Source organism: Bactrocera oleae, chromosome 3 (genome assembly GCF_042242935.1).
Source record: "Bactrocera oleae isolate idBacOlea1 chromosome 3, idBacOlea1, whole genome shotgun sequence".
NCBI classification, from domain to species: Eukaryota; Metazoa; Arthropoda; class Insecta; order Diptera; family Tephritidae; genus Bactrocera; species Bactrocera oleae.
In genome coordinates this window covers 59,312,311-59,319,678 of record NC_091537.1, presented here as the reverse complement: position 1 = coordinate 59,319,678, position 7,368 = coordinate 59,312,311, and the positions used below count along the sequence as shown (strand labels likewise).

At 38.8% G+C, this 7,368-nt stretch overlaps 1 long non-coding RNA gene across 1 annotated transcript; it reads left to right on the top strand.

The window, feature by feature from the left end:
* Positions 1 to 2,924: 2,924 nt before the first annotated feature.
* On the top strand, positions 2,925 to 5,238 carry LOC138855949 (uncharacterized). The gene is made up of 3 exons (XR_011395083.1): positions 2,925 to 3,159; positions 3,269 to 3,542; positions 3,628 to 5,238. It is a non-coding gene; the product is annotated as an uncharacterized lncRNA (long non-coding RNA).
* Positions 5,239 to 7,368: the final 2,130 nt, after the last annotated feature.

Here is a 7,368-nt window from a genome sequence, read left to right as displayed (position 1 = left end):
CAGGCGGCTCTAAAAGCGATCTCCGCTTTTGCGGTCAAATAGCTATTAGTGCAGGAGTGCATAGAACGGTTGAACAGCCTAGCAAACCACAATAGAGTGCACCTGATTTGGGTGCCTGGTCACAGGGGTATATCCGGAAATGAACTGGCTGACGAGTTGGTCGCAGAGCGGCCTCTACAAAAATGGTAGGACAAGAACCATGCATAGCGGTTGGTCCACACACCATTAAGGAGCTGCTCCGTAAAGATGAAAGAGCGGGCAGAGAGAGATATTGGCAACATCTTCAAGGCATGCGCCATGCAAGGTTGCTGAGGGGGGGGGTTTCGACCTCAGACGCTTTAAAAACGCAATCAATCTCCCGAGAAATACATTCCGGCTACTTGCCGCGTTCTACACTGGCCATAGCAGGCTTAATAAACATCTATTCAACATGGGCTTAGTCTCTTCTGCAAACTACCGGTTCTGTGACATGGAGCCGAAACTCCCAGAACATCTGCTAGTGGACGGCACAGCAGTCTGCAGATGCAGAATTAAGGCCCTGGGATTCATGTTTCCCAAAATGGATCGCATCGTTTCAATAGCACCTAGCAGTATATTAAAGTTCATCTATATGCTGGGGCTAGACGAGTCGTTGTGACTTAGGGGAGGACACAATAGACCATACATCGCGGTGCATACCTCTGTCCATATCTATCTACCTATCTAAGAGAGTGCGATAGTTTACAGGGTTGCAAGAGGAGTATATGTGTAATCTTAAGTACATGTTCATTTAATACTATTTACTACGAACTACTTCGCCTTCACAACACCTCCTATCGATGTAGAGAGTTCATTGTTCGCCTTTTTCCAGATTCTGATAAAAATCTATAACCAAACAGCGATTAACTTTACTGATATCCTTCATATCGAAATGTTGCGAGAGGATCTTTTTGTTGTTTTTATCCACTTGTCGTTGTTGAAAGCCAACTGCCGTACTGAAGTTGACCGTGCAACTGGAAAAGAATCTTCATGAAATTATTCCCCTGGGCTTTGATCGTAACCCTTTGGTACTAGTCGAACTTTCTTTACAAGTAGATGCTTATCTTTAGGAAGGAACATGAACTTCTTGCCAATTATTTTACGGTTCGGAGGTCTTTCAACTATTTGCCGTGTTCTGTTCCTCATGTGCGTCAAAAATTCATCCTCGACGCGTCTTCGGATTTCAATGCACCCGCCAAAGTTTGAGGATTGTCGGTGACAAAACGTGCTTCCTCTTCTGAATCGATCTCAGCGATCGATTGTTGATATACTTTTCGTTGTCGCCCTTTTGCCCCGTGCGCACAAATGTTGGTCAAACCCTACCCCTCACAATTAGGTACGTCTACCGATTCTTCGTTACTATTTTCAACAGCGGTATCTGTATTTTTATTTTTGTAACAATTAAGTTTATTTTTTGTTCTATCTTTTGTAGGATTTTATAATTTTTTTTTAAGTATAAACGCTTTCGTAACAAATAATTGCATACACGCCACTGTCGGATTTCGCTTAGTCTATACCCGGTATGACACTTTACCCGTTGTTTTTGTTACACAACCATTTCGAATGTAACACGGCTTCACCGCTTCAGCTTAAAATGATGAAGGCGCACCCGCATGCTTCATCATACACCTGGTCATCTCAACAAGAGTTCTATTTTTACGTCCCACCTTACAATTTTACTTCGGAGTATACGGTATAGTAAGACGGCGATTAATTCCGCACTCATATAAAAATTAATGAAGTTCATCGTAACAATATTCACGCCCATTGTCGGATTTCAACGCTTTAATTGTCTTTCCCGTAAATGTTTCAACTTTCGCTTTATATAGTTTGAAAACATCAAGCAAGTTTTACTTTTGCTTTAGGAAAAATACAGAGTAGCGCACGAATCGTGTTACAAAAGAAACCGTAATACCTTTTTTTTAATCAATGCATTACAATTTTTTTTTTATTGTATAGCAAATTTCATTTTATTTTATATAATTAATTATTTAAAAAAATTATGGACCGTAAATGACCTCCATGCTCAGCCACGAATATGCGACACCTAAATAGAATATTAATTATTGCGGTCAGGTCATTTGACCTTGGCGGCCAGCGGAAAGTGGAGTTTCTTGATATTAATTGGTTTTCAAATTTCCTTTAGAGCTCCGCAATAATCGGTATGACTATGTGCAGTTGTTCCATCTTGCTGGAACCAAACGCTATTGAAAGGGATACATCTTCGGTTCAGTTCTGGGTAAAAAAAACTCATTCAAAATCTTTAAATAACGGTGCCCATTGACAGTTACTATTACACCGTGACTCGTTCTGGGTGAATTTCCCTCTCGTGGATTATTTCTAGATTTTATTCACTCCATATACGGCTTGTTATTTGAACATTATACAGAAACAGGTTTAAGTCATCTTAAATTAGCCGTTGTAATGACCGTCTGTCAACTCCAAGTTGCGAGTCCAAACCTTTGCGTTTGCCTGAATTGACGATGCAACAGCCGCGATTGTTTCTTAAACACGAACATACGGATGTCGATGACACGGTCTTGCGATACCTCCAGATTCGGCGAAAATTTGTACCAACCTAATAATGGACCATCAACTCGGGGGAGTACCGATAAAATTTCGTCTGTATTCACTTTGAACGGAAATGATTGACTGCAAATCATGGTACCTCTGCACTATCTAAACCCTCTTTTCGGTACCCCAGGCATTGGTTTAACCCTTATGTTAGTAACCAACTTTACCGACGTCTTTTAGCAACACGATCTGAGTATTAAAAATTTTCTTTATTTAAAAAAAAAATTTTCTAAAAAAAATTAAAAATTTTTATTTTTTCAAATATTAATAGTCAGTGACAATTTAAAGAAAAGAAAAAAATAACTACGTAGAATCGTGAATGACATCTGAAACCTATTTGGGCTACCCCAGGTAGTCGGCCGGCTTTTATTGTTCAGAGCCGAGCAGATGCCGTCCGAGAGAGAAAGAAAAACTCAAGGTTATTTCTTTGTTTTCTATCGCGCACTAGATTCGAGCATTTTATAGTATGTAACAGATTTTTGGTGGGATCAGACGTGTTTCATTTGGTGTTTTCTTGACAATGAAAAATAAAGCTATGGAACAATTATCGAGAGCTGACTATGCTCGGTAAGTAAACGTAACATATATTTAACATTTGTAAATATTTTAATTACAATTTTGTGTAATATAATTCTAATTATTTACGACGTATATCACATAATATTTAATTTATTAGGTTAAGTGCAACCGAAAGGAATGAGTACTTGAGGAAACTACTTGGAGAACACGCAGTGATTCGAGTAGGGTTTCTGATAGCGATGACGAAGACTTAATTCCAGATAGAGCTAGACATCAAAATCAACAAGCTAATTCAGTGCGTGACGAACCAGAAGATTCTGAAGATACAGAAGAAATCGCTGAAGAGAATTCAGCAGTAGAAGAAGAAGAAGAAGTTGAGAGTAGCGAGAGTGAGGATGATGACAATGAAGTAGAAACAGCTGAGCCTGAAGGTAGTAAGATATTTGTTCTTAGCAATGATTGAAATAATAATTATTTTTCCTAATTAACTAATTAATGTTGTTATTATTATTTTAGGAAGAGCTCAAGGACCATCTGGGATTTTTATTGCCAAAGATAAAACAGTGTGGAACAAAACTCCACCTACTCAGCATTAGACCGCAGCTCATAATGTTGTACGCCAGCGAAGTGGGCCTGATCGCAGTACCGAAACGTTGTCAATTAGCGAGACTTTCAAAAAAATTTTTACCTACGAAATGGTTGATATAATCGTCCGTCACACTAATAAAAAAGCTGATACAATTTTCCAAAAGTACAATGCTAACCATCCAAACTCACAGCATCAATGGAAGCCCGTTACGATACCCGAAATTTATTCGCTCTTCAGTATCTTGACTTGTGCTGGAGCAAATAATTCGAGTACGGATGTGAATACATGTAGCACTCCAATTCTTATCCGCTGTATCGCGCGACGATGGGATTGACGAGATTCCATAATATTCTGCGTTTTTTGCGATTCAACGATGGTAATACTCAAAGTGAACGTAAAAAGAAGACAAGGCAGCTCCAATTCGTGATGTGTGGACAATGTTGAATTCAAATTTAGCTCAGATGTACAAACAAACAGCTAACTTGACGATTGATGAACAGCTTTATCCATACCGGGGCTGTACTAGATTTACTCAATATATTCCATCGAAACCAGCTAAGTATGGTATAAAGGTCTGGTGGATTTGTGATGCAGAAAACGCATAGAAGTAGTGGTAGAAACATCTGCATGGATAACTTCTTTACTACTGTACCAGTTGCTAAACATTTGTTGTCGTGGAATATTACCATTGTTGGCACGCTAAAAAAAATAAACCTTACATCCCTAGTGTTATGGGAGCGAGTAAGACACGGGAGCAGTATTCGACAGTTTTTGGATTTCACGAAAAGGTTACCATGTGTTCCTACGTTCCTAAAAAAAATAAAGCTGTCATTCTGATATTTACAATGCATTCAGATATATCAGTTGGTGATGACGCTAAACGAAAACCAGGAAAAATAAAAATTTAAAATAAATATAAAGCTGGAGTTGACACAATGGACCAAATGGTGCGGAGATACACCAGTCAACGACGATCTTCGAGATGGCCAATGGCAATGTTCTTCAACATGCTAGATATTTCTTCACTTGCGGCATATGCAATTGATTATGAAAATAATAACATGATTGTCCAAAAAACGACAGAGCGTCGTCAATTTATGCGTAAACTAAGTGAAGAACTAGCATTGCTGATTATTGAACATCGCACGGCGAATCCACAAGTAATGCGCCACTTCTCAACAAAGATTGCCATTGAAAGTGTATTAGGCCATATACTGACAGAAACAGTCGTAATAAATCCTGATCCAGAGACTCCAAAAGATAAAACCGGAAAGAAAAAAGAAACAGGATCTTGTCATGTCTGCAAAGCTTTGCCAATAAGAAGACGGCGAAAGACACGTAAGGCCTGTGCCAATTGTCACCAACCTGTGTGTGACGAGCACTCAGTTAATCGTGTACAATGTGTTCAATGGCATTAATTATAAAAAAAATGTAATATTTCTTTGTTTTTTTAAATAAAATTTAGTTGCATGCATTAATAGAAATTATATACAATTTTTTTCCTATGCTTTCCACTGTGGGTGGAACCCGGTTGCTAATAGGGCGATGGCTAGAGTTTAAGCTTATTTAAAAAGAAAAAAATAAATAAATCAATTAAATGAACTCACAAATAGCTTTCTTTTAAGTTAAAAAACGACGATTTGAGAGCTTAAAATGAACCCCGGTGGGTACCCGGGTACCCGATTACTAATATAAGGGTTAAAAAAACCTAAATAATAACGTGTCAAATAAAAAAAAATTAAGTCGATTACCCACAGAGAAAAAAGTTATTACTTCACACCACCTGGACTTTTCGTCGATAAATGTTAAAAACATTGCCCAAAGTTTATTGTTTACATGTTGATAATGCATTTCGATGACACGCTGGACTCGTTATCAGGCACAAAATCGTTCTCAACACTTGATTTAAAAAGTGGTTACTGGCAAGTGGAGGCAAACGAAGAAACCAAAGAAGGCAATTTACCATAATGTCCTTTGGATTATGTAATGGTCCTGCTACTTTTAAGAGACTTATAGATTAGGTACTAAAAAGATTGCACTGGAAGACCTGTTTGGCATACCTCGACGATAGCATCGTGTTGGGTAAAAACTTCGCTGATCTAAAGCTGAGCCCGAAAAAGGAAGTAAGCTACGTAGATTACGAAGTGACAACGGATGGCATTTGCAGTAAAAGACTAGCCCACTCCTTAAAGATGTACATGAATTGCGGAGTTTGCTTGGACTTTGTACTTATTATCGACGATTCGTTCCAAATTTGGAAGCGTAGGTTGTAGCAACCATAAACTCACGAAAAAAAAACATATTTTGGAATGGAATAAAGAACAGTGCAAGTGGTTTTCCAAACTCTGAAGAAACGGTTAAGTACTGCGCCAATGTAAGTATACCCGGTCCCTGGATCAACGTTTATTTTGGATACGGATGCTAGTGGATTTGCAGTAGGAGGCGTTCTATCACAAGTCATTGATGGGCATGAGAAAGTGGTTGCGTATTACAGACCAACTGGCGTTGGTGAAGTGCATCAAATATTTTCATAAGTACCTTTATGGCCAGCGATTTCGGGTGAAGACAGATCATGCAGCATTAAAATGGGTTCTGCAATTCAGGAAACCAGAAGGACAGTTGGCACGATGGAGTGAGAGTCTCCAAAGTTACGACCTCTTTATAGAACATCGAAAAATTATTTGGAATGGCGACATTGTTCGAAAGTTGATTCCACAGAAGACATTATAGATGTCCGTCTACTGACAATTACATCAGATTGATATCCAGAATTGCAAAAATGTCAGCAAAAAGATCCAAAATTGAAATGTGTAACACATGGATTGGAAATGAAACGTAAAATGAGAGAAGAAATAGCAAACAGAAAGTCCAGTCGCATAGGCATATTGGGCACAATGGAATAGTTTAAAGTTGGTGAATGGCTGCTTGCATCGTTTATGGGAAAGCAAAGACGAGCAAAGCTCCCGAGCTTTGGTAATTGTTCCGAAAGTAAGAATTTCCGACATCGCAATGAACTACACAACGGTCCAAGTAGAGGACAAATGGGGATTACTAAAACCTTGCAGAAATTCAACCAAGATTTAATTGGGTTGGTTGTCATCAATCAGTTACGGAGTGGATCGCCATTTGTGTCGAGTACATTGCAGCTAAAGGGCCGAGCTCTAGGAGTCCAAATGATGCAGTACAATTCAGGTGTGCCGTTTGAGCGAATTGCCATGGATGTAGCTGGTCAATTTACTGTCAGTAAGCTAGGAAACAAATATTTTTTGGTAGTCATGGACATTTCAGCAAATGGCCAGAAGTGTACGCAAATTCCTAACCAAGAGACAGGAACAGTAGAGGATGTATTAATCAATAATTGGGTATCAAGAAATGCCGAACTCCAATAGAATTACATTATGACCAAGGTAGGAATTTTGAATCAGCTCTAATAGAGGAGATATGCCAGAAACTGGGTATCCGGAAAACCCGTACAACTACACTACATCCGCAAACCGATGGCATGGTAGAACGATTCTATCGAACTTTGGACATTTGAGGAGAGTTGTGGACAAGTATCAAAAAGATTGGAGAAAAGAAAAGACTTCAGCAAGGGTAATTTTTGGTAATGATCTTCGACTACCGATTGCCAGAACAAATCAGAATCGATGATAGCTTGCTAGAACCAA